The sequence below is a fragment of the Haliotis rufescens genome, unplaced genomic scaffold (assembly GCF_023055435.1).
Source record: "Haliotis rufescens isolate VD_foot unplaced genomic scaffold, xgHalRufe1.0.p SCAF_7, whole genome shotgun sequence".
In the NCBI taxonomy this organism is placed as follows: domain Eukaryota; kingdom Metazoa; phylum Mollusca; class Gastropoda; order Lepetellida; family Haliotidae; genus Haliotis; species Haliotis rufescens.
The window spans coordinates 14,832,801-14,853,669 of NW_025964361.1; the positions used below are offsets into that span (position 1 = coordinate 14,832,801).

The window sequence follows — 20,869 nt, forward strand, 5'->3', positions numbered from 1 at the left end:
TGTATCAGTTCTTAATGCCCTTCAAAGACTCAATCTAGCTTTGTTTTTAAATGTGGTGATATTTGCGTAGAATATAATATGGTCATGCCTATATACATTTGGGTCTTTGTCTACATAAGCATTTAGACATACAATTTAGAGCTAAGGACATTGCTAATTCTGCAGGCATGAAGTACACGTCATAGCAAGCTGTGATCTTTATTCATACTTTAGATATTCGTAATGGAGATCTGTAACTGAAGTTTACCGTAATCTTCCGCAACTCTCACCTCCTGACCAGTTGAACGTCTTAGTGCATTCAGATGCCATTGTAAAATTCCAGGCTGCCCCTCTTTCTGTGATGTTTTGACGGATGAAATCTATTGCGTTATAATAATCTCTGTTTGCTGATATATAATATGTACATGTTGTAAAATATTTACGATATTTTAAACGTGTAATTCGATGCATATGCAATGCAATGTGAACATAAGTGCGGATGCACGAAGGCGGTTATAGTCATAGTTATACTGCGATGGATGTAGGGGAATGGTAGGGAGGGTGTATGTATGTATGAAAGCACGAATACCGATACATGAGGGCGGATATAGTTATAGTTCGATGGATGTTGGGGAATGGTGGGAGGATGGATTATGTATGAAAGCATGCGCATGGATCGATGATGGCTGACGTAGACATAATGGTGGGGAAAGAAGAATGTGATGTGTGTGCGTGCGTGCATGCGTGCATGCTTTGTGATACGAGGGTTGGCGAACATGTTGTCAGATGATTGTGTGAGTAAGTTAAGTGGTTGAGGATGTGGCAGGTATGAGTATTGATACATGCAGACTTGGGGTTGGGGGACTGGTTGTGCCTGTACTGAGGTCTTTTGTTTCACTCACTTATAGTGTTTTCTTTCACTCAAATACTGTTTTACGCATTTTAATGACTGCAACTGTAGTGACTCAAAGGTCATACTGGCCGGGCATTCAACATATCTACCCCAACTACATACGTAGCCATTTTTATGGTGTACAATTCTTCTTCTACCTCACACACACACACACACACACACACACACACACACACACACACACACACACACACACACACACACACACATCTTCGAGAGTCAGTAAGAAACTAGAAATAACTGCCTTTGTTCTGTAAACCTCACCAAGTTTCAGCTTTCGCCTCTTCCTTTGTGGACTGAGGTTTCACATTTGTTAAATGATCTCTCTTATCTGTCTGTACCATCAACTTAACTGCCCTCACCCCCTGCAGTTTTCCCGTCCTATATTGCCAAGCAGGTGACCCACAAGGAGGAATACCGCCCTCCCTCAGTCCAGTGATACTTTGCCTAGCACAATATGTTGGGGATACGTAGCCTTGCTGTGGGCAAACATTTTGTAACAATTTGGCAAACTTTGATATGTAAACAGCAAATATTATTCAGTTTTATTTCAACAAAAACGGAAAAAATCGGATCCTACTTCTTTTGTGGATACCATAACAATAAATCAAGCCAATAGATCGTTTGAGCTGGCATGAATATAAAAAAATAATTAGCAAGTCGATAGTCATAATTCCCTCTGTTGGTCCCACGTGAAATGTTGTTCATGAATAGAATAGATGGCTGATAGACGTTCGACCGAATAATATCATTTGCTAACTTCAACTGTTCATCTAATTTCCATGAATGTATGTTGCAAAGTTCATATGTTCATGGGCTTCTTCACTGAATGTATAGTGTGGAGGACTACTTCACTTGAGGATAAGTAACATAAATAATGATGATAATTATGATAGTATTGCCATTATTATTCCTTCAGATTATTAAAAAAAGTTATTATGTTTTCATAGAGAGAAAGAGGTATGGAGATTGTGAGATTATTTTTAGCATCGGAATTGTTAACATAATTCTTAAAGATATTATGTTTTGTTTGTTTGTTGTTAAATGCTGCACTCAGCAACGTAAGGATATTAAAACATTACATTTAGGTTCAGTTGTATTTTTATATTTGTATCATTTTGCAATGGTTACAGAGACCTGATAAGGGATATATAATCATGTATAGTCGCTATTCTTAAAGTAAGAATATGTTAGATTTATCAACCAGAAATATTGCACACAAGAGGATAATCATATTTCATGACACTATTCAACGTCGAAGTCAACGATATTTGTGTATGTTATTGCTACATGACACGGATACGTCATGATAAAGCAATTAGAAATTGGCATTTGATGATATAAGATAGCTACGCGATAAATCACAAAGAACAAAGAAGGACGCGATATTTATTTCACGATAAAACATTGTTCTATCATGACGTCATTTATTGAGATTCGAACATGCACTCGCAACTTGAAAAGTAAAATTTGTAAATTTGACCTTATTTTTGAGAGGTATGTGTCTAGTGAGTTGTTCCCAATAAATGTTGCTGGAGAATCCGAAAATGAGAGTGATATGACAATCGGTATTGGGAGAAAAGGTACAGATGATTGACGAGAAAATTGTGAGAATATGCGGGACCAAACTCAAATCCTAAAATGGATTTATCTAGCATGGCCGCTGTCGGATTCTATTCAAGGAATCATCATTATTTAAGTACGGGTAAATATTGTAAAGCGTGTATTTTTTCCTAATTTAACACCCTAAAAGAGGCTGTACGTAATGTTGATATCTCACATAGAAATAAACGAGTCTCGGTCGTTGTTTATCGTACAATAAACAACTCCCACTCGTCGTTTGTTTCTCAATAACATGACCATATACACTAACATTATATCTTTTCATGTTTATCGGTCAACAAAAGCGACATAAGCATTTCCATTATCATGAGAAACCCTTGCCAAAAGTAGCGCCAACTGCACCATTGCGACAACATCAGGAGCATGTTTCATGATTCATCATAATAAATGATGACATTGGATGCTCGCAAAAACGCGAGCTCATTCCGATCCACTTGTTGCACCCGCCACAAACACATCCAAAGGCAAGCCAATTGTTCACCCGAAAAGGCAGAGAATTGCATCTGACATCATTTTTGTCATTGATACGTCAAACCTGGAAATGCCGTCTACACATCCAACACAAAGCCCAAGCCAGGACCCAAATCCTTCAAACCCGGCGAAAGTTCTGTTAATTACATACATTTCCCCCTAACCTTAAATAATCTATACTAGTTCTGAAGTAAATCGTATTTACCCGTATGAATCGTCTTATGTTATTTATTGCCGATAAACAGAATATGCACACTTTCTGAAAGTACTGTGTGATAAGTCACGCACCAAACCTATACTCTCGATATACATGCTGCTCTTACTTAAAAAAGAATATTGGGTTAACAAGATACGTATATTAAAGTACCATGCTTTCCTGATGTGCTCTCATTCTAATTTGAAATAATGGCATAAATAGTTACCACTCATCTTTCAATATTTTTCAAGTTTGGGTTAATCTCGAACATATTTGAATATGTACAATATCTATACTTACTTATCTTTATACTTAAAGGCATCAGGTTTGTCTGTCATAATTAAGACCCCGAAACAAATATGTCCAACACAGCCCAATATTTGGCTCTTGGCTCCTTGTTCTTATATTTTATAAGTATTGTTTAAACAACTGTTTTTTTCTGTAAAATATGTTCATTTCAGAAATTAGATGTTATTCTAGCATTAGGTCTGTGGTACGTTTACTGCATCAGCATTACATTAAAACGATATTACATTATATAAATCCATACAGAGGAAATGCTTAACATTTATCTTTTAAGGAAGAGTGCAGGACGACTTGCTTTATACATATAAATGTGGACATATATGTACGGACATTTGGATGATACAGATATACCTCCTTAAAGATAGTGTTCGAAGATGACTGTAGAAAATGGAATAATTATGTGAGTAATCGGGTTAATACCACGTTCAGCAATATTTAGCCATATTGCGATATTGGTTTCCAACATACAACACGCACCATGAAATTATGACTTGAATTTGGACCTGGCTTTCTGATGTGATGTAACACCCCAGAATCTCCGGTAGAAAAAGGGCTCAAAGCACGAATTAAGATCACGAGATGATACTGATGTATGCATCTGGACATATATTTGCGTAGTATTACTACCTTAATTCATCAGTATTTATGTATTTTGCAAAAAAGGATATTATAGGATCGACGCTGACATGCGCATATAACCTATTCACAAGTGCTGTAATATTTCATTTCTTCTGACACATATCGACACGAGAAATTATATTTAAATTTAAAAGGAGCCCAAGTGGGATAGAAATTTGAGTCTGAACCTGTTGAACAAGGCTTGTTTCCTTTTGGGCTATAGCATTGCCGCAAGGCCTGGGCGGAAGGGAACACCTGTTTGCACCCATCAGATACCAATCACAACTTCTCTCTCCAAACGAAAACAAAATACGAAAAATGTCGGAAGTGTATCCTTCTAATTTTCTATTTAGATACATGTTTTAAATTTAAAGTAATTATATGTATCTCATGTATTATTGGTATCTGTGATGCTGGTACCGTTTTGTTGCCATTGTGTAGCTTTTGTGGAGTTATTATGAATATCAAATACATGCCTTGAAATATGGACTTGTGAAAGAACTCATCATTGAATCATTTGCATTTAAATTAATGCATATACCATTAACTTGGCGTGTATGGACATATTATCCATCTACTTATACACACTTATTATGGACATATACAGAATTTCATTGTACCTTATCATTTAAAAAAATACACGTGAAGATCCGGGTTAGAATAGGCATTCAACAACCCATGCTTCTACGAAGGCGACTTGGCTCGCTGACTTGGTTGATGCATGTCATCGTATCCCAAATGCGTAGATCGGTGCTCTTGATGATAATGACTAAATGTTTGGTCCAGACTGGATTATTTACGAACCACCGTCATATAGCTGGTATATTGCTGAGTGCGGCGTTAAACAACAAACAATCAAACAAAATCTATATAATTACTAAACACCTTCCAACAATGAGAAATTAAACTTATATTTTCTAAATATTCTGTTATATTTATAACATAATTTGATTCATAATTTAATTATTGCGTTGCTTTCTTCCCTGTCATTCAATGTGCATGTTCAAACCCCTAAACTTTTAATATTTCACTTTTCATAAATGGCTACGTTAGTGCGTTGCCTAGATCTCTCGTTACCTACTCACAAGAATAGATTAAAATAATTTGTTTTACTATCATATTTCTGTTTATCTAATTCATAATACAAAATTGATAATTCATTTATAATAGTATAGATCATATTTGTGTATATCACTATCTGATGCTAAGGTTTTATTTCAGAAAATATAATTAATTCAAAATGTAGAAAGATACACAATTTGCCATTATTTGACTTTTAAACTGTACAAAGTATGATATAATGATCAGAATACCTGTAACGGGTAGTATTTAAGAAAGAAATATTTGTCGAGAAGTCCCATTTTTTTAGATATGCCCTTCAGTAGTATTATTGCATATCTCCAGAGAGAGGTTTACATTGTAGTTCTCATTATTTGTGGATAATTCAAAAAGCAACATAGAAAATATATATGCTACCATGACGAAAGAATACAGAGTATACATAAGTCGCAATTCTATATATTCAGCAAACAGCCCCAAACCGAAACTCCACAACATATCCGATTACACTGATTAAGGCTGTCCCAGTTCTCCATGCGATACTGACGCCCGTTCGTCTCCCAGACCATACAGAATAAATTTAAAAGGAATCCAGCTCCAGTCTAGAACGATTTGGCAAGCCTAGATTGCCTTAATTCTATCCATGAAAGTAAGCATTAATAAAACAATATTGTTCTTGTCTGCTTCAGATTATATTTTGTAGATACTTATTTTAACTAGGAAAACTGTCCCTATTGAAGCTATCCATAAGAATTTCGAACTGCCGTCCATTGTTCGATGTCAACACATCGATGACAAGTGAGGATATCATAAAGTAATCGTTGATGCCGCTCTACACTTTGATAAAAACTATAATCAAGTTGACTGGTGTGTACATTACTACAGTGAACATGTACATGATCATGCCCTAATAACCAAATGCCGTAATGTCAAATACTAATATATTATTGTGTGATGAATTTAACTGGATCAGTGGTAACATGTAATATTAATATCCCATCAATTTCTTTCCTGGTTGGTCCATCCATGTCTACAAAATGAAAATAATACTATTAAAATGGAGCATAGAACAATTCTTAATTTCAGGCTAGAGCTGTGGAAATCTAGACTTTCCCAATCATTATAGACTTGAGTTGGTCTCATGTTTTACATTATTCTCTTGGGTCAACGTCACAGCTCATACCATACACTAACAAGACCAGCTTGCCCCCCGCCGGAGCGCCTGGATTTTGGTTATATCATCTAACATGGCCAACTCTGCTCTTAAGTAAACAAGAACCTAATCAGCGAGGGGTCCTTTATCATCCCTATGTGGCTGCTTATAAAAATCTGATATCTTTTCCCAAAGACCTGGTTAATAATATATTTTCTGCTGAATATTCGAAACAAATAGAGTGAGTTGGTACTACATGTACATATGTATACGGTTCTATTTTAAATGACTGCAGCGCTCCATTATGAAAACAATTTGTTTTAACGCCGCTCTCAGCAGTATTCCAGTGATATATGACGGCGGTCTGTTGTATATGAAATATATGCAAATTGAATCTTGAATCTTGAAAGTTGTAACATGTCCGCAAATAAGTATCACATGCAGTATACAGTATATCAACTGCAATATACTGTATACATCAGTATACAATGTGTCGCGAGCTCTGCGCTGGGCTGGAGCACACATTTCCTACACCTCTCCCTTCGGCAAACACATCACGAGGGTTGCAACGAGGTCACAGGTCAGGCGTGCACTCGTCAGTTGTCTAATACGGTCAAGGGTAAGATCTTCCGGAAGACCACTGCACTGGAGGTATGTGGATTATTGAGGAGGTACTACGTGTTTGGAACTGGGAGTTGAACACTAAGCACTTTTAGAGAAGAGCTCACAATAAAACGTTATGTACTCGCGGACGGACTTGTGTTTTCATTTCAAGACGTACATTTATCAGGTTGAACTTCCTAACTGTAACAATAACTGAACTTTACGCCTTTTATACACATTTGTGATGGGGCGACAATGCGACAACGAGACATATTTTGACCTTGGAAATGTCGCGTTACGGCATCGTCGCCCTTTTGTAAAAAATAAAGAAAAGGATTATCAAAGAGCGACAATGCGAACACGCGACAATGCGACAAATGGCCAATTGTCGCGCTTTTGTTAATTTTGACACGTTTTGCTTGTTTTTGTAAAGGCGTCAATGCGACAATGCGACAACGAGACAATGTCCCTTCCATAGTAATCCGTGCAAATAAAACTGAGTAATGAAATAGAAGTCTGACATGCCAGTTAAAAGATAGAGTGTTGCAGCTTCTGATTTCATAGATCTTCAAGAAGGGTTATCAATAATGGGATGTGAGATGAGTTCAACTGCATACGCTGTGATTAACAATAATGCTCCGAGTCAATACATTTTGTCAAATGTATGACATGTATTACGTGAATGAACATATTGTTTATACTCGTCCATGTTTTTGACGGACAAAATAATCTACATGCTCGGTAAAACTGAGGACGGGCTTCATTGTGTGTTTCCGTGCTTTGTTCAGGTGAACAATTGACTTGTCCATGCATGTTTTGTGACGGGTGCCACTTGTGTGGCAGGATACGCTCACCTTTTCCCGAACACCCATTGGAGGACTTGAACCACTTCGGATTTTTATCCCACATCAGTCTGATACACCATGATATAACTGAAATACTGAAATACTGTACAGTTGAAAATGATGTTTAATGCGATTACCGTAGTGTGTTACTGCAACTGTTCATATTTTGTGCAGTGATGTTATGTAGTATGTAAAAGAAAGCATATTCAATTATCCAATTGATTTGAATAGAATATACTTGCGTCAGTGTATTTTATTAACGCCCCAAATCGTAATTTAAACACATAAAATAACAGATCACGCATGGTGCCTTGACTTACTACTAGATTTAATGGGCCACCCTGGAATAAAATAGTTCCCCCAAAGCGAGGAACATATGTTTTAGTATGTTTACAAGAAATATATTCCAAACAATATCCTCATTAGATGAGAATATCTTTTACAGAATTACCTCAGTAAGTCAATTACAATGACAGAGCGTCGTAATACATTTACATCAAGTACAATACGTCAAAATGGCCGACACGATAAACGTGACGGGAGATATTTTCGAAGTTGTTAATTAACCTGTGGCTATTTCAAGCCTTTGGCATCACTGATCAATCGGCCGATCATTGAAAGGTGATTGTGAAGATGTGTCAAATAGATACTAAGGTAAATTCATAGATTTCTGTAAATTGTCAAAGCGACAGTTTGGATTTTTTTTCGTGTTTTTTCTCTCTGGGATGGGTTGCAGCGAGGGTATCCTTAAATGGGCTTGCAACCACGCTTCTGTATGAATTCGTACCAGGGAATTCCAAGGGTTTTCCCCAGGAATGTGGAAGTAGTCAGTGTTTACACCTTTTCAAGAATACAGTCACGTGAAGAACGTCATGTGACCGACCTCGCGTCCAAGTCGTATATCTTGTAAACTTCACATTAAAAAATTAGTTATTGTTATAACCAAATGAAACACAACCCATTATCCGATAGGGGTAACTGTACATAGCCGTTACCACAATAAACTTAGTAACATTGTTTGGTTTGACTTCTTGGCGCGTGTCTGAATTCCATTAACATGTAACATATCCTAAAACTAGCTTATCAGCAAATCTTGCAGCAATGCGCGCGACAGATACTAGAGCAAGGCATGCCAGAAATACGAAACCTAAAGCTTCCGAAAGGAAGCCTTGGACATCACGTGCGTCGGGGGACCAGCGCCATCTGATTGGCCGTTAACAGTTGTACAAGGCGGAGCAAAAAGCATCGTTTTTCCGTCCATTTTACGCTTGAAAAACTCGACCCTTTTCTGGACACTTTCTAGACGCTGACCAATTAATCAGTTTTAATGAATTTTTAGTCGTTTTTCCGTCCAATGACCATATACGGAAAAAAACGACGTTTTCGTGTTTGCAGTGTGAATTTGCTTAATCTGCAGATTTGCCAATATACCTATCTGTGTACATACGCCCCGTTTACACACCTGTGCAAAACATACATGAGTTATTTTTTTTTAAAGATGTGTATCTAGCAGCGTATGAACGGGGTTCTAGACGCAAATATCATTTTTAAAAAGATGTCATTGGGACATGTGCTGCATTCAACAACATTAGGAATTAAAGCTGAATATGAATATATACTGGCATGGAGAGGTTCAACTGTTTTATAACACATTCTGGAAGAGGGTTCCGAATACATTGTGATGGGTCTGCCTTTGTACATGCAATCCACGCACATTTCATATTTCAGGTAACTTTCTGACACCTGGAATAAAATACGCCTTCTTTTTGAAAGCATGGTATAATAACAGAACCTACAACATCTTCAAATCAAACGGCGCCACTTTTCTGACATCACCCCCAACAGTTACACACAAGCTGGGAAGAGCTGTAAGTGCATTTTGTAGTTGACATTGTTTAACCAGGACGCAATTTTTCCACCCTTGATTAACCCTACCGTGAGCATCCTGTATTTTAATTGACTTTGGCGTGGTCCCTTCATATAATTATCGCCACTAATTTGTCTTTTACGCCCTAATGAATCTGTTTCGACGGATATTTGAGACTGGTTATTTTCTAGCTTATGTTTATTAGGCTTCATGTTTCGAATTGTGTCATTGTTGATAGACTGACTGGTACACATTTTGCAACAGGTAAAGGAACTCCGAGGCCTCAATGAATCAAAAGACACAGACTTCCAGACACAGAACGACACTCTTGTCGTCAAGTGGACCGGACACTTCCTACCTGGTCTAAGCGGCATCCATCGATACAGGGTGTACATCAGCACGCACAGAGGCGGTAATGCTTTCATGGGCTGGATTATTGCTTACTTACTGAGGTTTTAAAAATCACTTACTCACTCAACATCAGCATATAATACAAGTCGGGGAAAGAATATTAATGCTAATCGATTTTGATGAGTGGTTGTACTTCGCGTGCTTTATATTACGTAACAATTCAAATGATCGACCTTATAAGCAATACGATGTTCATACTATATTTGCTATTATTGGTCTGGTCTATTAATGGTTTCATTTTATAACTTCCAGGTCACAGTATTCACGCGTCTGGGGACCTGACTTCCACCAGCTACACAGCAACAGGTCTCATTCTACGTCCAAACACAATCTACTACTCCAGTGTCCTGGCTTACAACAAGGCTGGTCTGGTCAGCTGGTCCTACTCTGATGGAGTACAGGTGGACGTTCTGCCTCCAGTGACAGGCAGAGTGAATGATGGACCAGGTACAGTACTAGTGATGCACATGTAACTGTCTGTGAATGAAAATTTCAGGACAGACATTAACATGATGAATACGTGATTTCAAAATTTACGACACATTGAACAACCAGATTCCATCTATATTTAGTAAGTGGTACATTGCATGCTTGTATCTCTATATACAATTTGCAGACATCAACGACTTGGACTACCAGAGTTCTCCGTCCAAAGTCTCCGCCTCATGGCACGGCTTCTCTGACACAGACACGGCAATCGTCAAATATTTCTGGTGTGTGGGAACAGCCAATGACACAACAGACTGCAGTGTGATGGAATGGCTGGATACAGGACTACACACTTCCTTCAGTACATCGCTTCCAACTCCATTATCTATTGGTAAGTATATGATATAATCCATACATACATATATGTAATTGCAGGATAAACAGATACATTTCCTTACATCTCCTTACTGTATTTAAAGGTACAATATGGAGCAAAGTGTATGCTGTAGATGCAGTTGGTCATGTCTCTGATGTAGCTGTATCTGATGGAGTTGTCATCGACACTTCTCCACCTGAACGTCAAGTTGTGGCATATCTTGGCGACAACCTGGTGAAGAACCCATCATTCGAGCTAGACAATATAACTGGTCGTACCACACGCTGCAACCTTGTCATACCGACATCGTGGGAAACTGACACAGCATCATGCATCAAGGTTTTTGCGCCCGAATCACCTTTAGCTAAAGACGGAAATATATTTGTATCCGTCAGTGGGAGAACTCACCAAAGGATCTCTGGTCTTGAGACTGGGAGGCAGTACAAGCTGACTCTACATGCTGGATACCCAGAAACTGTTTCCAACAACCACAGGTCGGTTGATGCAATAGTTACAATAGGCAGTGAAGTCTTCAGCTTTACACTTGACCCTAACCTCTGTAGAGGCACCTGCATTGCCGGAGATCACTCAGTTGTCCTCTGGAACAAACACACATACAGGTTCACAGCCGTAGATACCAGTGCAGTACTGACGATAGCGTCATCGTCAAGAATGATGGAGTTTGTGCTGGACCATGTGAGTGTTCAGACTGTGGACTATGTTGCTGGTCCGGACAGTGTGGATACAGAGGAGCATCTGGTGGTCCACTCTGTGTTCCTGTCTCACTGGTCATCTCTACATGCTTCCTGGCACTTTGTGGACCAACAGTCTCCAATTACACAGTACAAGTGGGCGATCGGTAAGTTTCCCCATACATACAAATATGTCAATGAGAGAACTAGGGTTTACAACACGCTCACATCAGATCCGTCTTAAATGTGTCAAGTGTCATAGTAAAGTCGCCAATGCTAAAAAAATGCTATTGCTTTTACTACGATAAACCATATTGATAAACACCGTACATGTTTAATTCCAACACAAGATTCCTAGATGGACGCCAACATAACTGATTACTTGATTCAAACAACACCAGCTGATAGATACAAAGTGGCATAACGTTGGTTGTACACTGTCACTGTCACTCTCCACTGTAACCACATTCACCCTTTTTCAGGCACAGTTCCGGGTGGCAGTCAGCTACAGAAGTACACGAATGTAGGCCGGCAAACTCAGGGGGTTATTTCCGGTCTGAAGCTGACCCACAACTCCGCTGTTTACATCACTGTCATGGCAACGAATGCTGCTGGACTGACCAGTGTTTCCAGTGGACATCCTATTGTTGTAGATCTGACCCCTCCAAAGTTTAGTTATATCAATGATGGTCCAGGTAAATGCTACGAGACATCTGTATGAATTTCATTTTACGACATTAAACGACAAAGTAATATTCCAGCTATATCACAACGACATGCATCTGAACGGATCTTCGGCAAAGAAATGATCACAAGGACAGTAATCCAAACCGTAGGGTAACAATCACAGGCAGGCCGTATGTTGCAATCCTCATACGTGTGTCTCAGAATCTCTGTGGGTAGGAACAAAACAAAATTAACGTAGACTTTATGACGAAATTAATAACTTAAAACTGTTGATGAATATGTTTGGTTTGGTTTGTTCGTTGTTTAACGCCGCACTCAGCAATAGTCCAGCTATATGACGGCGGTCTATAAGTAATCGAGTCTGGACCAGAAAATCCAATGATTGACATCATGACCATCGATCCACGCAGTTGGGATATGATGACATGCATCAACCAAGTCAGCGATCCTGACCACACGATCCCGTTAGTCGCCTCTTGCGACAAGCATTGGTTACTGAAGACCTATTCTAACCTGGATCTTCACATGTCTGATGAATATGTAGATGAGTACACATTGTTTATGGGGGAGCATTAATGAATAGTTATTGGAGCTATAGTGTACACATGCTCCTTTTGGATAAATTAGTCAGTTTACTTTGTCGCTGATGTAAGTGTTTATTCATGATAAATGTTTGTGTTTAGTGTCAGATGAAGATCATCAAACATCAAGTGTGGTGAGCGTCAACTGGAAAGTGGCAGATGAAGAGTCTAGTGTCGACCACTGTGACTGGGCTATTGGTAGGTAGATTAACATTAAGTTTTTGTGCGTAATGTACATGTACGTTAGCATCCTATGATGTGCACATTCTATCGTTTTGATACATTGTTACCACACAGGAGGAAGCAAGGGAAGGGATGACATCATGACATTCCGTAAGGTGCCTTCAGGGCAGTCCACAGCTACGATGAATATAAATGATGTGTTCAACACTTCGTCAATAACAGTTTACACAACAGTGCGATGTTTCAACAAGGCAGGCTTAGTGGTGGCTGCGACGACGGACGGGGTTGAAATTGTCAGGGAAAAGAGCAAGATATCGTTACAAGAGTTTGGTGTCTTGAGTGGGACCCAGAATGAATCCATTTACTCTGATAGAGGGATGTGTCATCAGGATCGGAACAGAGTCAGACTCCACTGGAGTCAAGCAGACCGACAGCTGCGGTCCACGGTGGTACGTGACACATTGTATTTATGAATGTTGTGAGACATCAGCATGATCTGAAATAATGATGAAACGAGTTATGGAACATGACCTTGAAGTAGCGAACTTCCATTGTGCTGAATAAGAACATTATCATTGACTACCTTTATGCATTACACATAAAGACATCCAATACCCTTTTATGTTTTATTTCAGGTTTCAATTAAAGGTGAGGGACGTACCTACCAGAGTGATATCCCAAACTACTTGGATTATAGATATGCGACATTGACCGATATACACTTGAAGATTGGTTCGTCTTACAACGTCTGCGTCGTTCCTGTAGACATCTTTGGCACTACTGGACAAAGAACCATCTCGTTCTTTACAGTACCTGATCAACCCCCGATTGTATCTGGTTAGTACTGATATACACATAATATACAATCACCTTTGGTAAATTGTTCTATCATTGCATGTTGTGCAACGGCGAAGTTGAATTTATATTCAACTAGTTATCTTGTGAAAATGTGAGATATTTAGAGATATTGGTATGTATCAAACCATGTACAGAGATGTTAACTGTTGTGACGATGGCAATAGCTGACATCACGGTAAACGTCACATATAACTGTAAGAACAGTGATGAAGGGCGCCATGCAACCTTGTCGACTGTTCATCCGGTAGTTCCCTACAAAATAGTGACATGTGTATAGGCGAGCTTTTAATCAGGAGCAGCATTCTTTACAAAAACGGCATTGTGAGATGCAGTTAATTTTGTTGAGAGAACATGAAAATGCAATTTTCTGGCTTCGACAGGAATAATAAAGCAATCACTATTCTCGACTTCGCATATTTCACAAAGCAATTGGGAATAATAAGATATTCCGGTTTTCACAGTTGGTTTCGATGTTCTATTTCAGATTCTGGACGCATATTTTTGACACAAAACAACACAAAGCTGCTGGTGTCGTGGAGGAACATGTTTATTTCCCCTTGGAATGGCCTTGATTATGAAGTTCACGTAGGAACATTGCCTGGAGGAGCTGATATTGTTGACAGAACGTTGACAAAGGAGGAAGAGATGGTCATGAAACTTACGTCCAGACAAGCGGAAAGTATTTACGTCATGATAACTGCTATCGATGTCTGTGGAGCGTACACTCATCGTACACAGAGATTCAAGGTCAACCAAGACTAGCCTGTATAAAAGTTATTCGTGTCTTTCAAATTGTGTAGTGTGAGTTATGAGGTCTTGGTTTTATTCAACAGTTTGATATAATAGTAAGCATCATATATATTTTCTTCACGTATAACGTACTTGAAATACACACAGTTCATTTTTTACACCGCAAATGCAATTCAAGAAATAGGTTTAAGATGCTTAGTCTTATGGGTAGTCTTAGGTATGGAATTGCATAATAATATTACATATTTGACAACCATACATGTAGGCATTGACGACTTTGGTGGTTTTTTTCCACTCCATAGGATACGGCCGATATTCCTTTTGTTATTTGGCGATTTGTTAGCTTTTCACAACTGGAGAGTCATTATATCCACCTGGTCATACAGGCTCGTTGGGTACAAATCTTTTAGTTACGTAGTCTGCAGTTAGGTTGCGTCATTCCCTTTAGGTTGTCTTTCAGTATAAATGTCATGTTCACCTCACCTGTTGCGTCAATGCAGTCTCTACACGCACACGCACACGCACACGCACACGCACACAGCTTACGATGAAGGGTCGAGGTAAAATATGCAACACCACGTTTAGCTAAATATTATGATAGAATAAAAACATTACGTTTCAGGTTCTTCGCTGATTTATTCAAATTAAAGTACATTTAAGGCGTGCGATATTTGTAGAATTATTACGTGTGTTTCCATGTGGTAGAATATATTGCTGCAGACTATTGCACCACTTGACAGAGAACTGATCGGCTACCAAAACAAAGTTATTTCATCTTGAATATTTAGATGAGGCAGGCCGCAATACATGGGCAACATGGCCTGGATAAGCCAGGAAACAGGAAGCAAAGACGTTTTAAACAAAGATATTTTACATGATATTCTTCTCAAGCCATGGAAAGCCTCCTTACAAATCCTAAATGTTTTTACGATAACCAGTCTAAATCTCTTTTAAATGTTGAAAAGTATGTTTACATAAGAGACTTTCCTCAACGTCTGAGAATATTCTGGTCACGGTTTTAATGATGTTGTAATTTTCAGCCAGCAGATGCGACTGGCAGCTATAAAAAATCACTAATAATGAAAGAGGCTATATATCATGTTAATCGAAAGGTAATTTTGTTGTTGAAGACGAATGGCATATATTTAATGTTTGTGATTCCAACACTGATGTAGGGAATAAATACATTGTAACGTTTTTATAAAATAATGATTTCATCATTACAATGCAGAGTAATAACACTGACATCAGGCGTATAGAAAACGAAATCTACTTCACTGTTGTATAACCTAATTAATGTGATCAAAGAAGTAAGCTTATTCTAGGACGCAACTTGTCAGGTTATCATGTATCTGCCTGTTCTTCCATTCTCTCTGAAAATCTATTAAATTAGCTGCCATTAGTCGTAGAAACGAAATGTTAAAAAGTAGGATTTATCCGAATATGTAAAGACTTCTTATCTTTAACTTCTATGTATATATAGGTCTAAAATACAATAAATATCTTTTACTTTGACACTTCTGTTTTTATAAATACCATCTACAAGGGTGTACTTCTTATATATGCGCCGGAATGTTGTTTTACTGTTCATAAATACTCTCTCTGTCTGAATTCTTTTGAACCTTTATTTTAATTCAACAAGTTTGTCAGAAGCAGGCCATTAACATGTGACCACCCTAGCTGGCAGATCAGTGAAACATCACACCGACCGTTCTATCCAAGAATATCCAGAGACTGAACACACACTGAACCCAAATACGCCCGTACACACGCACTCTAGCATCAAAGTATACGACAATGCACACACGCTCAGTTTCTAGATCGATATCGTCAAAACCAAAAGTAATTCTAATTATCCGATAAAATCAATACAAGGATTATGAGAGGCCATTATAGAGCGTGTACATGTACAAGGGGTGCTCTGAACAAACATGCATTGTGTGCACATCCACTGTGTGTGAACATTCATAGAGCGTGTACATGTACAAGGGGTACTCAGAGCAATCATGCATTGTGTGTACATCCTCTGTGTGTGAACATTCATTGAGGGTGTACTTGTACAAGGGGCACTCTGAACAAACATGCATTGTGTGTACATCCACTGTGTGTGAACATTCATAGAGGGTGTACATGTACAAGGGGTACTCTGAACAAACGTGTATTGTGTGTACATCCACTCTCTGTGAACATTCATTGAAGGTGTACATGTACAAGGGGTACTCTGAACAAGTATGTATTGTGTGTACATCCACTGTGTGTGAACATTCATAAGGGTGTACATGTACAAGGGGTACTCTGAACAAACGTGTATTGTGTGTACATCCACTCTCTGTGAACATTCATAAGGGTGTACATGTACAAGGGGTACTCTGAACAAACGTGTATTGTGTGTACATCCACTCTCTGTGAACATTCATAGAGGGTGTACATGTACAAGGGGCACTCTGAACAAACGTGTATTGTGTGTACATCCACTGTGTGTGAACATTCATAGAGGGTGTACATGTACAAGGGGTACTCTGAACAAACATTTATTATGTGTACATCCACTGTGTGTGAACATTCATAGAGGGTGTACATGTACAAGGGGTACTCTGAACAAATATGTATTGTGTGTACATCCACTCTCTGTGAACATTCATAAGGGTGTACATGTACAAGGGGTACTCTGAACAAGTATGTATTTTGTGTACATCCACTGTGTGTGAACATTCATAGAGGGTGTACATGTACAAGGGGTACTCTGAACAAACGTGTATTGTGTGTACATCCACTCTCTGTGAACATTCATAAGGGTGTACATGTACAAGGGGTACTCTGAACAAGTATGTATTGTGTGTACATCCACTGTGTGTGAACATTCATAGAGGGTGTACATGTACAAGGGGTACTCTGAACAAACATTTATTATGTGTACATCCACTGTGTGTGAACATTCATAGAGGGTGTACATGTACAAGGGGCACTCTGAACAAATATGTATTGCGTGTACATCCACTCTCTGTGAACATTCATTGAGGGTGTACATGTACAAGGGGTACTCTGAACAAACATTTATTATGTGTACATCCACTGTGTGTGAACATTCATAGAGCGTGTACATGTACAAGGGGTACTCAGAGCAATCATGCATTGTGTGTACATCCTCTGTGTGTGAACATTCATTGAGGGTGTACTTGTACAAGGGGCACTCTGAACAAACATGCATTGTGTGTACATCCACTGTGTGTGAACATTCATTGAAGGTGTACATGTACAAGGGGTACTCTGAACAAGTATGTATTGTGTGTACATCCAGTGTGTGTGAACATTCATAAGGGTGTACATGGACAAGGGGTACTCTGAACAAACGTGTATTGTGTGTACATCCACTCTCTGTGAACATTCATAAGGGTGTACATGTACAAGGGGTACTCTGAACAAACGTGTATTGTGTGTACATCCACTCTCTGTGAACATTCATAGAGGGTGTACATGTACAAGGGGCACTCTGAACAAACGTGTATTGTGTGTACATCCACTGTGTGTGAACATTCATAGAGGGTGTACATGTACAAAGGGTACTCTGAACAAACATTTATTATGTGTACATCCACTGTGTGTGAACATTCATAGAGGGTGTACATGTACAAGGGGTACTCTGAACAAATATGTATTGTGTGTACATCCACTCTCTGTGAACATTCATAAGGGTGTACATGTACAAGGGGTACTCTGAACAAACGTGTATTGTGTGTACATCCACTGTGTGTGAACATTCATAGAGGGTGTACATGTACAAGGGGTACTCTGAACAAACGTGTATTGTGTGTACATCCACTCTCTGTGAACATTCATAGAGGGTGTACATGTACAAGGGGTACTCTGAACAAACATTTATTATGTGTACATCCACTGTGTGTGAACATTCATAGAGGGTGTACATGTACAAGGGGCACTCTGAACAAACATGCATTGTGTGTACATCCTCTGTGTGTGAACATTCATTGAGGGTGTACTTGTACAAGGGGCACTCTGAACAAACATGCATTGTGTGTACATCCACTGTGTGTGAACATTCATAGAGGGTGTACATGTACAAGGGGCACTCTGAACAAACGTGTATTGTGTGTACATCCACTCTCTGTGAACATTCATTGAAGGTGTACATGTACAAGGGGTACTCTGAACAAGTATGTATTGTGTGTACATCCACTGTGTGTGAACATTCATAAGGGTGTACATGTACAAGGGGTACTCTGAACAAACGTGTATTGTGTGTACATCCACTCTCTGTGAACATTCATAAGGGTGTACATGTACAAGGGGTACTCTGAACAAACGTGTATTGTGTGTACATCCACTCTCTGTGAACATTCATAGAGGGTGTACATGTACAAGGGGCACTCTGAACAAACGTGTATTGTGTGTACATCCACTGTGTGTGAACATTCATAGAGGGTGTACATGTACAAGGGGTACTCTGAACAAACATTTATTATGTGTACATCCACTGTGTGTGAACATTCATAGAGGGTGTACATGTACAAGGAGTACTCTGAACAAATATGTATTGTGTGTACATCCACTCTCTGTGAACATTCATAAGGGTGTACATGTACAAGGGGTACTCTGAACAAGTATGTATTGTGTGTACATCCACTGTGTGTGAACATTCATAGAGGGTGTACATGTACAAGGGGTACTCTGAACAAACGTGTATTGTGTGTACATCCACTCTCTGTGAACATTCATAAGGGTGTACATGTACAAGGGGTACTCTGAACAAGTATGTATTGTGTGTACATCCACTGTGTGTGAACATTCATAGAGGGTGTACATGTACAAGGGGTACTCTGAACAAACATTTATTATGTGTACATCCACTGTGTGTGAACATTCATAGAGGGTGTACATGTACAAGGGGCACTCTGAACAAATATGTATTGCGTGTACATCCACTGTGTGGGAACATTCATTGAGGGTGTACATGTACAAGGGGCACTCTGAACAAACGTGTATTGTGTGTACATCCACTCTCTGTGAACATTCATTGAGGGTGTACATGTACAAGGGGTACTCTGAACAAACATTTATTATGTGTACATCCACTGTGTGTGAACATTCATAGAGGGTGTACATGTACAAGGGGTACTCTGAACAAACGTGAATTGTGTGTACATCCACTCTCTGTGAACATTCATTGAAGGTGTACATGTACAAGGGGTACTCTGAACAAACATGCATTGTGTGTACATCCACCGTGTGTGAACATTCATAGAGGGTGTACATGTACAAGGGGCACTCTGAACAAACGTGTATTGTGTGTACATCCACTCTCTGTGAACATTCATTGAGGGTGTACATGTACAAGGGGTACAAATGTGTACACATGTGTATAGGGACCTCAGCGGTTTGCATCTCTGTCGATGTTGGCGCATGAATTTACAGATACAAAAGATCAAGTGCATGATGAGTATCGCTAATGGGTTTGGTAATTACAAAGATTCATAATACTAGTATATAAAGTGGAATTGATCTGTATATATATTCACAAAGCAAAAGGTACGGGAGAAACGGAGCTAACAGTGATGTTCGCTGAGCACGTGATAAGGGGCGTAACTCTACTTGTCATAGCTCAGCTTCTTTCCTGTTCTCTAGGATCTACGGTAGGGTTCACGTCAGGCGTCTACCGTGATTACTCACTTCAACTTTCTCACAGATACTTCAAAACTAAACAGCATACCCTGAGCAGCTATACACATTTGAATAGACTATACATGTTTAATCCATGAATACATCGACTAAAGCTGCTTTACATTCCGTGCGACACTGCTGTATGGTTCAGTAATGTCGTACCCGGATGTTATTGCCGTACTCTAGCTGTACACACATCGGTCAAAGCCCTGTATTACACCACGCGACTACGGGACACTTTAACCTGCTGATAAACCCCTCTTATGTACTTGACATCTGAAACATATCTCTATTGTCCCGGGCGATAATAGTGGTAAAGAAACAAACGACACACACGGGTATGTCATGCACAGTTCATTCCAAACAAGTATAGTCCCCTCCCTCCGCGGCAGTACATCCGAGTGTGTTACTCTGGGACAGCTGCGCGGATAGGGTCATGGTCACACACACACACAGCACGCAACTTAATGGCATGGAATTCCGGGATGCATGTAATAAACATCTCCGCTCATTCCCTCACGTTAGGTCTGGACACTGTTGTGCCTTCTGTTCGTGTTGTTATGTGAGTAATACATTATATTCCCTGAATATAT

At 39.2% G+C, this 20,869-nt stretch overlaps 1 pseudogene; it reads left to right on the forward strand.

Moving 5' to 3' along the window:
* LOC124141842 overlaps positions 1-16,115 on the forward strand; it is a 54,239-nt pseudogene extending 38,124 nt beyond the window's left edge.
* The last annotated feature ends 4,754 nt before the right edge of the window (positions 16,116-20,869 follow it).